The sequence below is a fragment of the Argiope bruennichi genome, chromosome X2 (assembly GCF_947563725.1).
Source record: "Argiope bruennichi chromosome X2, qqArgBrue1.1, whole genome shotgun sequence".
Lineage (NCBI taxonomy): Eukaryota > Metazoa > Arthropoda > Arachnida > Araneae > Araneidae > Argiope > Argiope bruennichi.
This window is the reverse complement of record NC_079163.1, coordinates 27,267,827-27,289,090: the sequence shown is the minus strand read 5'-3', so window position 1 is coordinate 27,289,090 and position 21,264 is coordinate 27,267,827. Positions and strand designations below refer to the sequence as shown.

The window sequence follows — 21,264 nt, the reverse complement described above, 5'->3', positions numbered from 1 at the left end:
ATATTTCAAGGAAGGAGGAATGTCGATAGTACTACGCTCTCGCACTTACAATCCTAGCTCTAAAAATAACGTGTTTTCACTGCTCTGATGGTTGCAATATTGTAAAGTATTTTCCGCTGTCGTAATATTCGAATTCGCGTCGAGGATTCTTCGCCAAATGAGACACACCTCTTTAACTCTTGGCTTCTGTCCAATTGTTCCAAGCCTTTCGATTGGCGTAAAAAACCACACGATGCTCAGAGCAACTTACGTATTTCAATAACATAAACATCGCTAGTATTGTTATCACTCAATGAGCGAAAAACAACATCTCGCCACCAATTCTGTTCTGAAGCGTTGGCTGTAGGACAAAAAATAAAATCTTGTAAGCAATTGACGACTCAACGAAATCGAAGGTAATTTGCTTTAAAATATTGGAAATTCTTTTTAAGCAAATGCGCTTTGCTTGAGAAATATAACAGTCAATGTTATGAACGTTTTGATGTTCCATTAATGTACTAAATGTTTTAGAGAAATTTTCGCGCTATAAGACGTTTTTGTGTTGAATGATAACATATGGCGGTGTATTCGAATGATAACATGTTTGTATGGCGGTGTGTTCGAATGATAACATGTTTGTATGGCGGTATGTTCGAATTATAAAGTGCATTCTATAGTTCCTTCCAAATAAGTCGGAGACAGGGAGGGAGAGAACAATTTACAGTAAGATGACTGAATGTGAATAATCCGAAATCAGCGTTTGACACCTTTAAGAAAAACTTTTTGAAACAACTATTACAGCAAGTCGCCAAAATAAAATAAAGAATGGTGTTCTGCGTCATTATGTTATTATTCACATGGTTTTCTAAAAGATTGTTAGATTCAAAAAAGTAAATAAATCTTATTTCATTGAACACTAAATTAGTTGATATCATGCATGAAAAATAAATCTTTTAAAGCTTTTTGTTATGATGTCGATATTTTTTAAATTGGTTTAAAAGAATATTTACCTTAAATGTTGGATAAATTTTATTTGCAATTATTTGCAAAGCCGATAGAATGAGACTTCTCATAATTATTTTTTTTTAAATTCAGTATATCGTTAGTCAAATTTCTTTTAATTTCACAGATAAAGACTTATTTAAAAGATATGTTAAAAACAAATCATGTAAAATAATGTTTATATATAATACTCAGTTTAGCTTTATAAAACACGCAGTAGCATGCTAATTGCATTCCAATTTTTATATTTTAATCAGAAAGTTCTGATGTAGATAAGAATATATTCATATAATAATTCATACAGTTTCTTACAATTTGACATGAATTCATTCAATAAACCGCATTTGTCTTTCATAACTTAAACGAAGGCTAAATAAATTCATTAAAAGTGTATGTAAAGTGAAAAAGAATGATTTAAACATTGTGTTTAAACTTCTAAGCATCAAAACTTTTTTGATGATGTTTTATTATATTATCGTAATTTGTAAAATATGATATGTAGACGTTTATCAAAATTGTTGCAAGAAAGTTTGAAATGTTTATTCTCTTGCAAATCAAACTTTCGACGCAAGCCATTGAATAAACTCCAAATCTTTTTATTTTCTCATATAGGAAGAATGCATACATACATACATACATACATACATGTAAATAATATGTATGTAATTTCCGAACGAGATCCATTCTAAAGAAGTCTTTCTGTTCGACTGCACGAGTACCATTTAACAAAATACTTTAAAAAAAGTAAAGAGCTAGATAGATAAAATTTAGCACACATATTTAGCATCTAAAATGTAGACTCTTTTCAAACTTTGAACCAAAGCTGTAAGATTAACCGTCTGTCGGTCTGTGCATAAGACGCACATAAACGCAATAAATAAAAAGTATGAAACAGGTATGTGATCGTGTTACTAAAGTTGTAGTTCTGCGCCAAATTTTGGTTTCAATTGATTTTGGAAAAAGACGAAAATACATCTTAGATTATCTGGTACTTGTGTGTTAGTTGCATGATCGAAAATATTCGCCAAAACATGAAAAAATCGCCAAAGATCACACGCTAGATTTAAAAGATTAATATTTCGTAACTAGTGTTCGCCAATATCATGCAATTCATACATAAGAACCCGTTTTCTTTATTATATTGTGAAGCACACGACTCTCATGTGTTAGACTTTGAAAATAAAAATCTGAGCATTCGTGGTGCTCACCGCCATAAAGTCCATAATTTTATTCGCAAAGAAAGGGTGGATAACATTAGAAAGTATGCGGAAGAGTTTTGAGAAGACCATTTCCGCTGCTTAATGTATGAGTGATTGTGCTGGTTGTTTTAAAGTTACAAGTAAAATCATGATTTCTTATTACAAACTCTCAAATTCTTTATTTCCATTAAATCGATGAATAGCTACGATCTTTTTAATTATCATTTGAATTTATGTAACGCCATGTGTGGCCGGCGTCCAATGAGGACCTAACGAAGGCCGATAAATGGAAGCGTAAAGATCTGTCAGGACAGGTACATCATGTCTAATCAAGAACTGAATTATTTTTTACTAGTTGAAGTTCAGCCTGTCTACTACCCATTTTATCGTTTCCATATAATTCTAAAAGATTTCAAAACAGCAATAAGCATATGCTAAATAATAGTATTATACAAACTTTTGACTCACATTTCTAATAAAAGATATGACCAACTCTGGTATGGAAAATAATTCATTACAAAAAAAAAAGTTTTTGTCTGACCTCGGTTCAAAACTTATTGGTCCGATTCCAGTGTTATCCTTCATAAACAAAAGATAATTATCTAAGCAATTCTCTACTGCCCAAGCGAACACGCACAAGCTTTGAAAATACAAAGTTTTTGATGTCATTTTGTTTGTTAAATTAAATGCATAAGCCTCGTTATAATTTAAAGCCTCGTAATCTAAGCACAAAAGAAAGTAAAAAGATGAAGAGTTGACACTTTTATATGAAAGAAACTTTTTTTTTCACACCAACTTCACTTTTTGTATTTAGAAACAAAGTTTTTGAGCTCCATTGTTCAAAAATGAAAATAAAAAAAAATAAAAACTTTTTTTTTTCACACATCAAGTACACTTTCTGAAAATAGAAAGATTCTGAACTTAATTATTGAAAGGTGAAATGAAAACGTATCTTATTGCACGTTAATTTTTTCTATAAGAAATGATTGCTAGCTAAACATAAACAAATATTTAAATCTTTTTTTTTTTTTTTCATAAAACTTTGTTTGATTCTTATGCATGTTTAGCAAATTGAAAGGCAGATTTATGCGTTTCAAACCAAATTTAAACAGGCTAAAAAAAAAACCATTTTTAAATATGTCTGAAAATGTTAGTTCGAATAAGAGAGGTTATTGTATCATTTTATTCCTGTTATTCCTGTTCTATCGTGTATAACCGCGTGAAGCGAGTAAACAAAATGATCAGGTCTTGGATCTCCTTCTATTTATGACGGGAAAGCAACATTATGTTCTCCTTTATTTTATGTGAATACTGTAAGTTCATGTGTAAAACCTGTTTACGCCCAGATGACTTAAAACACACACATATAAAATCCGCACTCAATGACTTTTTCATTCTAAATGCTTTGTCTGTAACTAGTTTTTATAAAAACTAAATTAATAATAATAATAATAACGGTTATTTATATATTAGAAGATTTCTGAATCACTAATAGAATAAAATTTCTATGTTGGATGTGCAAGATAGGCTCCAGTTTGAAGCATGAATGTTGAAATTTCGTGTTAATGTTGATTTTAGAATTGCGGTTTTTTATTCTGAAAATAAGACGGTGCAAATCAACTCTGTATCTAGGAAAAAATTCTGTTAAAGTATTAACATGTTGTTGAAGAGTGATTCAAAACTCCGGAGAAATTTTGAAACTAAATTATTTATAATATGTGAAAATTGGAAGATATCGCTTGCACCGAAGCGATGAAAATAAAACGGATATTTGTTTTTACTCGTGAAACCAAATTTTATTGGTTACATAATTAATTAACTAAATCACCAAATCGTTGTGCAGTTGTCAGGGGAACGAGTAATATAGAATAAGTCACTATGTAGAGTGAAGCTTACAAAGACTCAATGTGTCGTTTTCCACCCAGGACCACACCTATCAGAAGAATTTATCACACAACGACAGAAAACCGATTGCTTTGAATTTTTATCTGCATTAACCAATATTTTTGTTGCTCATGTACTGCCTTGTCTTTAGAAATAATGCTTAATGCAGAAAAGTGTGAATCCTTGTCTGATAGAAGTTCTCCTGAATAAAAAAACGAAACGATGAACATTTGCAAGTCGTTACTCCATTCAATGTTTTATTCTATCTATTTATGTAATCATCGCTCCAAAAACCGCGGAAATACTTGTTAATTTAAACCTTTAACTTATTGATTCAATTAAAATTATCAATAGAATATTTTTTTCAATGGAATAGGTGTTTGTGGTTTATATATAATTTTTGTATCGAATTATGTCATCATTGAATGATCTGATTTAGCTTATAACCTTAAGAAATGATTAATCGATGCACACATAATGCATAGACCTGGGAGTTAAGGAGTTAAACTCAACTGTAATGAAATCTTTAGTTTGGTCTCCTGGCCAAACCAGCGGGATATATTACATTTTTCTATCTTCATTCTTTTGTGAATCAATGATTTCTTAATATACCCCAAACGTCTAATCAGATCCATGAGTTCTAAGAGTAAAAAAAAACTGTAAAAAAAAGGGGGGGAAAGAAAATAATAATAATTTTACAGCTTAAAATAAACAATTTAAGAGAAAAGTATTACTAAATGTATGCATATCTTTATAATGCATAATTTTTTATCGAAACAATAAAATCATCAAATTCTTGTAAATGCAAAAACGCTGAATAATGCAATAAACACTGAAGCTCAAGTGAATGAGATTAATAATCTCATTCACTTGAATCAAAGAAAACCAATCAGGGAAGTCTGAAAATATTTTAGAAAGTTCAGATTATTTGTCAAATGAACGCATTTATCATTACATTTAAAGAATTAATTTATTAATATACAAATTGAAAGACTTCTGATTTTGAATTCCATGTTTAATACCTAGAATTAAAAGTTAGAGTAACCTGCAAGACTCAGTGGGACAGAAAACAAAACCTGGAGCCTTACTGTATTGCATCACAGTAAAATTAAGATGCAATGGTTGAATTATTGAATTTTTTTCACATATTTTAATGCTAATAAATAACAGTTAAATTAAGATCACTTTTCGTAGCCTTGCATTTAAATAAACTAATATCTTTACGAATAATCTTTGATTTTTTTTCTACTTATGATTGTTCCATTATCCGTTTAATTATTTTTCTAACGAGGTAAGCATAAATGCTTCAAAACAGTGACTATTAATATTTTTAGGAAATCTTTGAAAAAATTTATTTTTTGAAACATACTAATTCCGTCTAAGAGGAACTTTTGCCGAGCGCTTTCAAATAAATAACGAAATATTTTTTAGAAACCTACTTCAGGGTAGGATATGTCACAAATAAACGGCGGGAAAAGGCGCTGCTCGTTCGGGGAGATCAACTCTGCCTGAACGACTATAGGTGCTGTTTGGTTAGAGTGAGCGTCTATAGCTGAGCGCCTAAAGGCGCTGTTCGCTGTGAAAGGGTTAAGTTATATAAATCATTCCATATGATATTGATTGCTACTGTTTGTTGTTGAATATAGAAACCCTCCAACTTTGATTTCATCAAATAGAGGTATGGTAAAAGATAATTTATGGAAAAAGGTTTTTCCTTATCAAGAAATAAATTGAAACACTATTCAAGTTTCAAACTAAAACGTACAATCGTGACTGAAAAAGAGACTGAAAATCAACATCGGAAAAAATAGCTAAAAAGGAACCCCTTTTAACCAAAAACTACAGAAAAGCACTGTTCTTATTCACTGCTCCTTTGAGGAGTAAAATCGTTTTGAAAAAAGTAGGCACTGTTTTCTGGTATGAACAGTGCCTAACAAATGGCAGCAGTTTATTTAACGTGGTAATTATGAATATTAATTCGAAAATTTCAAGAATTTTTATGTTATTTCATTGTTTATTTTTTACAAACTCTGTTTTTGTAAAAAAGTTAATACTTTGTTTATTTAAGCTACGATCGCCCAGTTAATAATAGAACTCATAAATATTATTAGCTTCATTTCTAAATTTTCTTATATTTACTTTCTTCCTAAGTACTTTACATTATTTATTGATCTATTATTATTTTCTTCCTATATACTTTACATTATTTATTGATCTATTATTATATCCAATCCTTTTGTTTCTAACAAAAGAGATGCAGCTTCTTAAAACCTTTCTTTAAAAATAGTCACAGTCAAGGAAAAAATAATTTGAAATTTCATCCGTTTATATAAACAACATTGTTTTGATAAACTGAATTTAAAATATTGAAAATACCTGGAGGGCTTAATATATTATTCTATTGCGCTCGCGTGTGCATCATATTTCTCGAATATTTCCTAAATATATTTTTTGTTTTCTTTTGTAGTAAAACAAATTTAAAATAAATTGTTTACTGGGCTCTAAGCATTTCACTTTTTCTTCGATTCTATGGTGAACATTTTTGAGATCCTTTTATGATCCTCGTAAATTAAGTCATAATTTTTCGTTGCATGCATAAAGAATAAATATATAAATTTATGTGGTATTAATTTTTAATAAATTTGCATTTTATATCAACACCTGTTCCGATCTGAATAGGAACTATTTGTTACCTCTCTTAATCTTAAAAACTTTTACTTAATTGCTCCGTTTCTCATTTTCTAGTTTATTACATCATAAGACAGATAAAAATTACTATAAAAATGAAATAACATATAAGTATGGAAAAATAAACTTCCATTGAACGAAATTAATTCACTTGATGATCTGAAGATATTCATGTTACCTGAAATAATTTTATTCGCTTAATTTTTCATTCTTTTTAACATTCATGTGAGAAATGAAATTAATATTTTAATTTCACTTAACCTTTCAAGATACCGAAGTCCAAATGTGACAGAATTTTGAATGGGAATTAAGTACTTCTGGCCTATGCGCACTTTTACACTAGATGTTAGGATTTTAAATATCATATTTAAAGGATCCTACAATTGATACATATTTGCTTTATGGTTTTTTAAACTTTTAATTTTAAAATGTGCCCAAATGAAAATAAAACTTTTGCTACTGCGCCAATACGCCTAATTGCAGTTCATGGTTGTTTTGGCTGATGGATCATGAATGACGGCTTTCCGAATCTATTCATCTTAAAACAGATTACTCTGCCATGAAGGCTAGGAAAGCTGTGCCAAATTTCTTTTACGACGAAGAATGTCTACTTATCGGCTGGCTGGAAAGTGGAAAAGAAGTTAGCTCTCAACGTTACTGCAGCACAGTGCTGCTATCAAAACAGGACATCAGAAACATCTCCTGGAAAGAGACAGCACTTTCGTCAGGCAACTTCAGCCCACATGCGGCCAAGGAGTTTGTCTATTTGCTAAGAAGATTTTAATGGCAAGTCCACATATTTTCTCTGAACATTCCCGATACCTCCCCATGTGACTCCCATATCTTCAGCCCCTTAAAAAAGTTTCTGAAAGGCCTATAGTTCACTGTAGTTTTCACCGTAACAAGGAAGTGATGGACACCATGAAAACTAGATCCGTCAGCAATTCGGGAACTTCTAAATTGTAGCCATCCATTTCCTTCCTAAATATGAGGAAGGATTGTCCAATATCCCTGCAACAATATGAATGAATGATAATGGTTAATTAAGAATCATGAACTGCAATTAAAATATGTCAAACATGAACTATAATTAAAAGATATAAAACGTGAACTGTAATTAAAATATTCTTTAGATATAAACTCTTTTTATTTACCTTATAGGTATATTTTAGTTATCAAGAAGTGCATATTTCTAATCCATTAATTCGCATTATCAGTTATACAACTATAAAATTCCTCCTTTATTTGTAAGATAGATTAGAGCATATATTAAGTACTCCTAAACATAAATAAAGATCACAAACTAATTTTGGTTTTAATAAAGGCAACAAAACAGAATGCGTAACCGAGTAATCTACGTTTCAGAATTCCGCGCCAATCACTTTCAGATGATTTTACTCCTTAGAAGGGTGATGCGCATTGAATAAAAAGAACATTTTCGGGGAGTACTTTTTCAAATGCGGTTTTCTTTTTTTCTATTTTCCGACTTTGATTTTCATTTTATTTTTGAAATGTATCATTTTGTTTTAATACGAAACTTTGTACTTGATGAGTAAACAATAAAACAAATTGGTGCATGCCCAAATGCACGGATGGCTTTCGTATCTGAAAATAAAAAGCATTTTGATTTTATGTAAAGAACATCCATTCGTTATTGTTCAGGGGACGATGGCCCATCGAAATGAACCCATGTTTCCCTTCCTCCCTAAAGTCCAAACCTCATATCGTGAAACTTCTGAATTATTTTCTAAAAGTTGCGCGATTCAAAAGGCTCATATACAGTATTCAGATACTGAGAAAGTTTAAACATTTTTATTAATTTCCTACAGATAATAATGATCAATTTTTAAAATAAAATCGGAGTTTTGTTTTTAGTTTCAGAGCCACGCTACAAAAATTATTACTGTATTCCAATACATACATACATATATATAATATAAGTAAAAGATGCAGAATATATCTAATCCAAAAAGATTTATTAAATAGGTATCTGGCATGTTTCTTTTTTAACTTTAGTGATTTATATTTAAATAGAGAAAATTTATTTACTTTATTTGTACTGTAATTAAATTCAAACAATTATTTTAATAAAATGTCATGATTTATTTATGCATTAATTACTCTGAATTTTGAAAAGTTTCCTTGAGGTAGGTGGTAATTATTTTCTAATATTCTCTGTAATTTGAACTGTAAAAAGAAAATAGCAATCATCGGTTAGGAAAAAGTGTTTTTTAGATTGTCATGGCTTTCTTTCAAGTTTCTCAAAAGAGTTCAACGTCAAATAAACACGATATAATTGTGTGAAGAAATCAACCGTAATTAGTAGTAACTCGAGATAAAAGAATTTATGCATTTGCACAATTTCGATTTTTGAAAAAGGTTAAAAGACAAATTTCAAGGAAGACCCGTATTCAGAGCTCTTTTGAATTGTTTAAAATCATTTAGCGTCAAATAATCGTAACAATAATCAGTAAAAATAATTAACCGTATCTACAAGCAGCTGGAGGTAACGAAACTGAAAACCATTTGTATCCTCAAAATTGGGGGGGGGGGGGGGGGATTAAAAAGCAAACTTGAAGGAAGGCCAGTATTTAGAATTTTTTATCGAAATTCTTGCGAAACGTTCAGCATTAAATAATCACAATAAAGAAATCAACCGTAATTATTAGTTACTCGAAGTAATAAAATTAACTCAATTGTACTGTTCAAAATTCTGAAATAGATTAAAGGACAGACTTTACAGGAAGACTGCATTTAACAGGTTATTAGGCACGAGTCGTCTGGTTATTTACAAATTTCAAGTCATATGATTCCGAAATTAGCGTGATTCTCTGTTGCAGCTATCTATCAGTAGGCCCAGTGTCCTTGATGCTTTTCCCGATAACCTTAGCCGGTTTGATCCGGAAAGCTAAGACAGTGCGAAGAATCGAATCACCTGCAATTTCTTGTTTTGGTAGCTTTCCTGCTTCTACAGCAAGCACGTCATAGTTCACAGAATGATCACAAAGTTCATTATGGCTTCTTCATTTTCCGCACTACTGACGTTGACATTGTTGTATTATTTTTAAAACATTTAGATAGTGATGATAATTTTAACTAAAAATACTAAATACATATTTAAGAAAAGAAGATTTAAGAGTTGGATTTAATCGGAGGATTCTTATTGATGATAATCAAGAAAAATTTCAACGTGTACGATTGATAAAACTTGCGACTGAAGATTTTCTAAATTCCCTTCTAAATTGTTATTAATATCATATACAAATAAGCTTTATTTGTATTTATAGACATCTAAATAAATTTCAATTTAGATTTGACGATATTTCATTGTAAGAAGTAAATGAGGGCCATAAAATAACTTCCCTTGATTGGAGGCATCTGCAGCTAAAATTTATTATAATATAATGAAACTTAATTTCACATGCAGACTGTATAGGCATGGGAGATAAATTTCACAAAAAAAAATAAAAAAAAAAAAGAAAACCGTTACCGATTCAATATTTTATTCTTAAGGAAGGTCAGCACATTGAAAAGGTTGCATGAGGTCCAGGATACTTGAACTTAAGTAATGAAAGATTATTTTCTGTGTATTTCGTACTTTATGTTCATTCATTTTAATGTCTGGTATAAGTAGTATTGTGAAAGTATGGTAATTGTCAAAAAATTCGACCTCAAGTTTTTGACGAATCTACACAATTTAGATCTCCCCAAGTTCTAAAAACACATTTTCGGAAAATTTCCACCCTTCTATCTATCTGTCTATGACAAATATAACTCAAAAACGTTTTGAGCTAGGCGACTGAAATTTGGTATACTGTCTTTACACAAAATTTGGAGATTTATGTCAAATTTTTAGTAAAATCTGTTCAGAGAAAGTCAGTCTGTACGGCTGTTCGAATATAAGTTAACACGATAACTGCAAAACGAAGAAAGCTAGATAGATAAAATTCGGTATTCAGATTTAACATCTATAGTGTAGACACCTGTCAAAGTTTGAGACAAATCCAACAACGGGTTGACTGTCTATCGGTCTGCATTTTCAGAAACATGTTAATGCGGTTTTTCAAAAATGCAATTACTTAAATATTTCTAATTAGGTAGGGGATTTTGTGATCACAACTGCAGCTTTGTGTCAAATCATTGTTTCAATGGACTCAGAAAAACATGTTTAGAGCACAAATTCAATTTTTGGATATTATGAACCGCATCGTAGGGATTAATTCCGTAAAAACTCGCCAAGGATGACATGATAGATTCAGTAAAACTGCAAAATTCACGCAAAAGTTAATATTTCCTAACTATTGTACCTTAATGTCATGCAAGCATTTTCTGACATGACAAGTTTATTAGAGAATATGCGAGAAAATTTTGGGAAGACCACTCCCGCTGTTTATGTGTGATTTTTCCTATTACTCGAAAATTGATGAAATGATAATAATGATGATAAATGATAATAATGATGATAAATGATATTTTCAGTGCATTTATCGAGTTTTCCGTTTTTGTTCCACAGCATCAAAAGCGTTCCCATTGGTGACTTTTGTGACTAAATTTTATTGAGGAATTCATCTCTCCATGTCTTCCTCAACATGTGTATAAAATTTAGTTTCATTCGATTCGTTAAATTTATCTTCAGATGCCTTCACACAAGGAAAGGTATTTTATAGCTACTCGGTATATCATACCTTATATTCAAAGAATCCATCATAATTTAAAATCAGACTTAACTATACTATTAAATATTTATAGTTTGGTCAATATTGCCTCTGAGGCCGAATGAGCTTAATTTAATAATATTGTCACGAAGATTGGAAATAACAAGGCTGTTAGGTTGAACAAGTAATCAGATTTATTCAAGCAAAGTAACTCTCAAGCGTACAGGACCGATAACTCGACCACAACTGGTGACACTTGACTTTATATACACTCTCAGAATGTTCGAGAAACATCCATATAGAACATTTAAAGAAAGATCTAGAATCAACTAGAAACTAGAGAAATAATAAATAACATTTTAAATTAAAATTCCAGTCTTTGGATAAAACTGACTTGGCTGGTATTCGAACCTGGGTCGTGAAGGTCTACAGTCTCGTGTCTTGCCAACCAAGCCACAGGAATTGATATCAGTAGTTCATTATGCGGCATTACTCCCCTCCAAAGAAAGACAGCGCCCCGCTGTCAATCAGGTTAAGGGTTTTTACTCTGGAACGTGTCATGAGACCCTTGTAAATTTCTTGATTTTCGGCAGGTACGACATTTTCATTTTGACTGTCCTCAATTTCAATTTGCTTGTCGGGATCATGGTATGGTTTCATTCGCAGTACATGGACAACGTCTCTTGGTCGTCTTCGGGATTCAGGGTCAAAATCTTGCACCTCGTATGTTACGTCTGATAAACGGCGTAAAACCTGGTAAGGCCCAAAGTACCTCCTTAAGAGCTTCTCGGAGAGTCCAACTTTTCGGACTGGAGTATAAATCCATACGAGATCTCCAGGAGCATAAGATACCATTCGGTGTTTGGCGTTGTAACGTCGACGGTCTTTATCTTGGGCACTCAGGGTTCGCACTCGGGCTAACTGTCTTGATTCTTCAGCCCTGGCAACCATCTTAGCGACGTAATCATCATCTACATCATTGGGAGAGAATGGCAACATTGTATCTAACGTCGTTTCGGCGTCGCGTCCATGAAGTAAAAAGAAAGGCGTAAAACCTGTCGTCTCCTGTTTAGCGGTATTATAAGCAAAGGACACAAACGGTAAAATTTCGTCCCAATTTTTCTGCTCTGTATCCACATACATGGACAGCATGTCGGTCAAAGTTTTATTAAAGCGTTCTGTCAGTCCATTTGTTTGAGGGTGATACGCCGTCGTGAAACGATGATCGATATTGCACAGGCCAACAAGGGTGGAAACAAGTCTTGCTCGGAAAACGGCTCCCCGATCCGAAATAATTACTCGTGGAGCTCCATGCTTTAGAATAATTTCTTCGAGCAAGAACTTTGCTACTTCTTCGACTTCGGCGGTCGGCAAGGCTTTTGTTATGGCATATCGTGTCAAATAATCTGTGCAGACTATGATCCATTTGTTTCCCCGACCAGATTTTGGAAATCTTCCGAGGAGATCAACCCCAATGCGATGGAAAGGTGCTATAGCTGGAGGGATGGAAACTAATCGTCCAGGTGGTCGTTGAGGAATAGGTTTTCGTCTTTGGCAATCCCGACAATGCATGACATATCGGACAACATTTCGGTACATCCCTGGCCACCAAAATCTTTTGCGGATTCGGTCGTAAGTTTTTGCGAAACCAAGGTGGCCTGCCGTAGGAGCGTCATGGAAGTGTCGAAGTATGTCGACTCGTAGATGTTTCGGAATGACTGGCAGCCACTTTTGTCCAGCTGGATCAAAATTCTTTCTGTATAGAACCCCGTCAATTAATTCAAATCCTTTCTTTTCTATGGATCGGCTGTTGTTGTCAATGTTAATTTTTACAAGGTCTGGATCTTTTCTCTGTTCTATTGCAAGGTTCATACTCGTGGTAACGGCTAGGGATTTGTCTGTTGTATGAGTCTCATCTTCCACTGGATTTCTCGAGAGAGTGTCGGCATCCCTATGCTTCTTACCGGTTTTATATTGAATGGAGAAATCATGTTCTTGAAGTCGAAGGGCCCATCTTGCAAGCCTTCCTGAAGGATCCTTTAAACTCATAAGCCAGCACAACGAATGATGGTCGGTTTTAACTGTAAAATGTTTTCCGAATATATATGGCCTAAATTTGTTGATTGCCCACACAATGGCGAGGCATTCCCGTTCGGTAGTGGAATAATTTCTTTCGGCTTTTGTCAAAGTTCTGGAGGCGTATGCGATTATTTTTTCAGCTTTATTCTGGATTTGCACCAAGACAGCTCCAATACCATAACCACTGGCATCCGTATGAATTTCTGTAGGGGCATTTTCGTCGTACATTCCTAATACAGGATCAGACGTAAGCGCTTTCTTCAGACTGTTAAAAGCTTTCATTTCTTCATGACCCCAATGAAACTCCGCACCACCTTTTAGCAGCATCTGCAAGGGTTCAGCGAGATAACAAAAGTTCTTGATAAATCGCCGGAAGTATGAGCAAAGGCCAAGAAAACTCCGTACATCATGTTCGTTTTTGGGGGTAGGAAAATTGCTAACGGCTTTCACTTTGTCAGGATCAGGACGAACGCCACTACTAGATACAAGATGGCCCAGTATTTTTACTTCTCTGGCCGCGAAAAGACACTTCTTCGGGTTGAGTTTAAGACCAGCATCTTGAAGGCTTTTTAAAACAAGTCTTAATCGAGTGAGATGGTCATCAAAAGTTTCCGAGAACACTATTATATCGTCTAGATAACAGAGACACATAATCCATTTGAAATGGCGCAACAAATTGTCCATCATTCTCTCGAATGTCGCGGGGGCATTACAAAGTCCGAACGGCATGACTTTAAACTCGTATAATCCTTCGGGTGTTATAAATGCCGTCTTTTCACGATCAGCCTCGTCTACTTCTATCTGCCAGTATCCAGAGCGAAGGTCCATGGAAGAAAAGAACTTGGCGCCCTTCAGACAGTCTAATGTATCATCGATACGAGGAAGAGGATACACATCTTTCTTCGTGATCGCATTGAGCTTGCGATAATCAACGCAAAAACGCCAGCTTCCATCTTTTTTCCTCACGAGTACAACGGGTGAAGACCAGGGACTTACAGACGGCTGGACGATATCGTTATCGAGCATCTTTTGAACTTCTTCACGAATGATGCGTCTTTCGGTCGATGAGACTCGGTAGGCTCGTTGGCTGATTGGAGTATGATCACCCGTGTGAATCCGGTGTCTCACATTCGTCCGTGCAGCTGCCTGCTTGTCAGTCTTCGTGAAGATTGCAGTAAAACGTCGTAGCAGTTGAGCTAGTTTGTTTTTCTGTTCATTGTTCAACTCTGGTGACAACATCGGTGAACAATCCATTTCGACGTTTGGTGTCTCTTGCTGTGCATCGATGTCATCTGACTTGCTAGAAATTACACATAAATGTCCCCCATCCAGTGGTTCGGCTTGGCCTATGCACATTCCTCTATTGATTACTTTGTTCGTGGACTGCAAGTTGGCAACCCAAATTTCACTTTTCCTGTTATGGTATAAGGATACCATGGATGGCACGGCGATGTTTCTCTCAAAGAGCAGCTGCTTATTACCATCAATGACTACGTTTAGGTCTCCTTGAACATGGTATCCTGATACTGCTACTTTTGTCACAGAATGGGGTTTAAGTGTGTAGTCTTTTGTGGCATACAATTTCCATGTGTCTGGTGTGGCAACGTCTTGGCAAATGTCTTCTACGTATAGTTCACTTTGACCACAGTCGATCACGGCTTGCGAAGCTTTTAAAAAGTCCCATCCAAGGATTATTTCGTGACTACAATGCGGCACAACAATAAATTCAAACGGCAGTTCTCGGCTGTTTATCCGAACACGCAGGATACATTTTCCGATCGGTCGGATGAAACTTCCATCAGCGACTTTCAGTACAAGGTTTTTGGTGTCAGAAAACAAAACCTTCTTCAACGACCGTCGATACTTATCGGAAATGATCGAAAATGAGGCTCCAGAATCGACTAGAGCACGTATAGGTTTCTTATCTATAATGACGTCCAGTTGATTTCCCGTCATCTTGGTGGCCGATGGAGGATTTCCGTTGCATGCGGCCTCACCTCCTAGGAAGGTCGCTCCGTTCAGTTTTCCTCATTTCTGCGGCTTGGCGACTGACTGGATCGACGATACGGTGACGGTGATCTGAAACGGCGTGTAGGGGATCGGCCTCTAGATGGACTGGGTGTGGAACGGCGGATGGTATTTGGTCGGCGGTATTCTTCTTCTTCAGCGTCAGTTTCGAAGTTCTGTTGGCGGCGTCGATAATTGTCAAATACAGCTTTCCGTTCTCTGCAATAGCGCACAACATGTCCTGGACGGCCACAGTGGAAACAAACTGGTCTATTGTCGGCAGTTCTCCAAATATCAGTTTTTCTTGACTGTACGGGCAACCTCTGAGCAGGGGCTCTGGTTCGTCTGGCCACAGCTGCATAAGATGGTCTTGGTCGAGGTTCGGTTGGTTTTGCTGAAACCGGTGCCAAAGCTTTTACGACTTCGTCTTGCACCAGGTCCTCTAACGACTGGGAATATGGTTCCGAAGGTGCTTTAAGTTCGGTAACCAACCGCTGAACTTCCTCCTGCACTATTCTGCGAATGAGGGACGTCAAATCTGTCTCGTCCTCCATGGATGCTACAGGTACGACGTTTGGTAGCCTCTCAAATCTCTGTCGTTTTACTCTCTTTTGCTTCATATCCTCTATATAGTTGCACCATTTTGTGAAATCAGCTATAGTGGTGATTTCTTTCATTAAAAGGGCCTGATAAATGTCTTCGGCAATACCTTTCATTAGGTGTGACACTTTTTCGCAGTCAGACATCGATGGATTAACCTCTAGGCAGAGACCTAATACGCTCTGAATATAGGACTGCGTACTCTCCCCTGGGCGCTGGGCTCTGTATTTAAGTTGTTCTTCGGCTTTCTTGGTGTGTTTTTGACGGTCACCAAAAAGTCCTAGTAATCCATTTTTAAACGCTTCCCAGGATTTCAAGTTGTCTTCGTTGTTTTCAAACCACTGCTTAGCAGTGCCATCTAGGAAGAAATATACATTGGCGAGACACACCATGTCATCCCACTTGTTGAAATGGGCAACTCGATCATACTCCTTTAGCCATTTAAGAGGGTCCTCTCCAGGCGTTCCGGAGAATGTCGATGGGCTCCTCATTTGTTGGGGCGTAGGAACAGTCACTACTACGGGCTTGGCTTCTACCGACATTTTTGTCCTTTTTCTGCTTTCTGGAGAGTAAAATCCAAATTCGGGAGATAATCCTCTCAATCGAAGGCTCCTCCGTAGGTTTTCGCTATCGTCCACGGTTGCAGGAATAAGTACCCGGCGCCTCCACCAAACTTGTCACGAAGATTGGAAATAACAAGGCTGTTAGGTTGAACAAGTAATCAGATTTATTCAAGCAAAGTAACTCTCAAGCGTACAGGACCGATAACTCGACCACAACTGGTGACACTTGACTTTATATACACTCTCAGAATGTTCGAGAAACATCCATATAGAACATTTAAAGAAAGATCTAGAATCAACTAGAAACTAGAGAAATAATAAATAACATTTTAAATTAAAATTCCAGTCTTTGGATAAAACTGACTTGGCTGGTATTCGAACCTGGGTCGTGAAGGTCTACAGTCTCGTGTCTTGCCAACCAAGCCACAGGAATTGATATCAGTAGTTCATTATGCGGCAATATAATTATCAAGGAATAATATAACATGAGAAATAAGCTGTATAAGATTTTAAAAAAGCAACATTTGGTGAATTTTGTTAATATATCGTTAAAAAAATTTAATTAATAGTTATTTTCTTTGGTTGGTCGTGATTTTTAGTATATTCCAGCTAGTATATTTTTAGTATATATTTGAGTATTATATATATTTTTAGTATATTTTAGTACACATTGGTCGTAATTTTTAGTATATTTAGTATATTTTTTGTATATTTTAGTATATATTGGTCGTAATTTTTAGTATATTTAATATATTTTAAGTATATTCCTAGATTCTTTGAAAAGTATATATCTTTTTTTCTAAAAAGACTTTTTTTATTGAATTTTCGTTATGTAACGGACCTATTTCGATAGCTGATCAGTTTTAAAAAATTAACTGATTGACTAATTAATCTCATTGAAAAACCTACTTATGTATTGAAATTCACAGAAAATATTGTTTAGTTTACACGTCGAGAATCGTCTTTTGATGATTGATATCATAAAAACTGATAATTTTGATGCCGTAAACACTATCTATTCTGGCCAACATGTTTTTAATGACTTTCAAGGCAAGTAAAATAATCGCTGCGCAACGTTGCAAAATCAATGCCTTTCTACTGCTTTGAGTTAATTACACTAAATCTGAAAACAGTACAGACGTGGAAATAGTGTACGCAAAATAGTCTCTGTATAAAAATAAAACACTTGAGTTCAGTAAATAAATCCACAATTTAACATTCAAGTGAAAGATTCGTCTTTTCCTCCAACGTCATTCGAAAGATTTTTTTTTCTTTTGATTTGCATTTCAATGAGTAATTAGAGTCTTGAAGTGTAGACGGAACACCGTGTCTGGTGACTTCAAAATGCCAAGGTAGCATTACATCCCGACATAAATTTCGTTATTCCGCGATGCAATTGTTTTCAAACATAAATGGAAAGTAAATAGTAAGACATAATAAGAAAGCCAATGAGCATCAATTTGTTTCCTCCCGTGCGTTTGTTATATTTTGCGTTCATGTCAGTACGATTTTGTTGTCAGTTGATATTATGAAAATGTTGATTTAATTTATTTGTGTTTATTTATTTTCGGAAGCTCGAAATTCGAACATCTGCGAACACGCCTTTTAGTTTTATCTATAGGCAGTTGTTTCTTTATTAACACTGTTAATTTCCAGTCAAGATCAACAAAATATTCTGTTTTATATAAAATGAGTGCATTATGTTACAGAATCTCAATAAAAAGCCCTAAAATGATATAAACGTATTTTACAAATGGTTAATCGAAATTTTGGCGGTGTAAGTTATGCTCCGATGACATGATTGTTTCATACAATATTCCTAACTTCAATTTTTGCTCAAAAAATATAGTTTGGCTTTTTTTTTTTTTCAAATCCATTCTTGAAAAAATGCATATGAGTAAAAAAAATCAAACGATCATTCTTGGAAGTATATATATAAATCTTGAATTAAAATATAAAATCTTGAACTATCATATCATATATTCTCAGTCTATAAATATTTGCTTAATGATTTCTTTTTCTTTAAATAAAATCAAGAACTCTCAATTTGTTTCGATTAAAAAAAAACTCTTCAAATGGAGAGAAATGTAAGTATAATTAATTTCACATTTGTCAATCTATTATTTCCTCGAAAATGATGTATTTAAACTCGGTAAATGAATTGGAATTTCTCAGACGGAGGCAAAAAATTAAAATTTAATTTTTTTCTAAATCGTTTGGATGTGATAAAGTTCTTTTTCTTTCCCTTTATAAATTTTTTGAGCAATAGTTACTATAAGTGTTAGACTATTTTTCCAGTGATCTGTATAAGGAAAAATTAGTATATAAAATTTTTTCTTATATATAAAATTTATTCAGTTTTTTTTTTTTCTAAATGGGAATTAAATATATAATTTTAACGGAAACATAATTTCCTTTTATTTGAGATTTCTTTTTCGGAATTTCCACTTTCTTATTTCCACTGTTACTGAAGAAAACAACAGCATTTAAAAAAAATTATTAAGTATTCTTATATTAATTTTTGCAGTACTTAAATTATAACTCCTCTGTTCTAAAATATGACAGAGTCATTGAGAGTAAATGAAAGCTAGAAGTAATTGGGAACGAAGACTTACAGTTCATGCTGATGAAACCTTAGCGAGGTGAAAAACATAGGCATTCTATAAGGTACTCTAGAAGATGCTAAACACATTTCTGGTGAAATTTTCTAACGTTTGTTTACTTTAGTTTTAACCATATTCGAAAAAGTGAAGCAATAACTTTTCTTTGTGTAATTATTCATTCCTTACATCGGTTATTTGCATGGTAAATGACAAAGTTACACATTTCTTGGATTTGTAATATATAACAGTAACGAAAACGATTTTATATTTTCATTTTTAGATTTTCTTCTAAGAAACGTGATAGAGCTTTCAATTGCGCTTAGCAATATTCATCGTAGGGTAATTAGAAACAACCTTTGAAAATAAAAAACTGTACTTTTCATACATTTTATATAATTTATTATATAACAGGAAGTGAGATTAAATGTAGAAACACATTAGTGTTTCAATCCCGCCGAAAATGTTTATTATTTTATGCCAAATTAACAACTGATATTTTGAATAATAATACGTGATCTTTAATACGTGATCTACATATATAATCCTTTTCACACGGAAAGCTGGTTATTAATAATAGTTTGATTCTGGTTTACATCGAATATAGAAGAAAAAAAAACATGCTGCTGAAAGAGGAATCTGAAGATGACGATTTCGACTCTTTTCAACTAGAAACAGAAGTTGTGGAGATGGAGAAAGCAACATCTCGTATCATTCATAGTTGATTTTTCAACAAATTTGTATATTTTGTCCAATCTCATTAAAGATACCACAATGAATTACCATTATTCATTTGTCCAAAGGACTAATGAAGTTGATGATGATCCGATGAATGTGACAGGTTAGGAAAAGTAACAATTTGACTAAATCAAAATATATTTTGATATTAATGATAGTTTTTGATTGCCGAGAATTAAATTAAAGTTATACTACCAGATTCTATCGCTGAGCAGATTTTTCAGAGTAAATGTGAAATTTTTTTTTATTGAATTGGAGATTAAACTTTTTACTTGAAATGGGAGCTCTGTTTTCTACTATTACCAAATGGAACTATTAGTATTTATACATTTTAAAATAAGTTACTGAATCTTATATATTTACTTTTCGTATCTCATAATGTTTAGCTATTTCTGTTGTTATAATGTTTCATTTCCCGAGAAAATTGAGGATACTGAGATTATAAATCACTCCTTATTGAATGTATTAAACAGTTCTGGCAGTTTATATTCGGTATTCCATGAAATAGGATTTATTTCTATTTCAAAACAGTAAAATAAAACAGATTGGCAACTTGGGAACTGACAGAAAAATAAATTCTGAAACCATAAGCAGTAGTTTCTAATCATTGCAAATTTATTCACTTCAGATCAGTTCGTTATTGTTACCAAAATATATACTTGACCCCAGCCGAGACGTATCCACATAAAATGGCGCTCAGGGAAAATACTTAAACAGTGCCCCTCCCTACATTTTTTTCCCTCAGTGAGAATATGATAAAGAATATGAGGATATGAATCAGGAAAAATGTATGGATTTTTACAATCCTCATATTCTTCCCACTCCTAAAAAAGGTTTTGTCCAGAAAGAGAGAGATGAAGTTAAACCTAAATAATTATATTAAACTGTTTATAAAAATTAAATAATATAGCAATTTCTAACAAAAATAATAGTTAATATGTCGGAAGACATTTGAAATTGTATTTTAGAATGTCGAAAATCGAAATCTGTATTACTGGCCAATCGAAATTTGCATTACATGCAATCAGAGGTCCCTAAAAAATCTCAGCGCCAGGATTTACCATTAAACTTATTCCTTTCCTGACAATATCAATGAAATCCATATTTGTTTTTATTATATATCAAAATTTTCACACAAATGACTATTAGAATTTCTCATTCAAATTTTTTAAGTGATTTAAATTAAAAATGTATCTAATATTTCCTGAGCAAGTTTATAAAAATATCATTACAAATTTTCGATTATATACTAAACGATTTTAAACTTTCA

The 21,264-nt window shown here is 33.5% G+C and overlaps 1 protein-coding gene across 1 annotated transcript in view; it reads left to right on the top strand.

Annotated features, from left to right (window-relative positions):
* Positions 1-258: 258 nt before the first annotated feature.
* Positions 259-21,264, top strand: part of LOC129961096 (uncharacterized) — a 191,047-nt gene continuing 170,041 nt past the window's right edge. The window contains exon 1 of the mRNA XM_056074918.1: positions 259-395. The gene's annotated coding sequence lies outside the window, so the exon portion shown is untranslated. The remainder of the gene's footprint in view (positions 396-21,264) is intronic.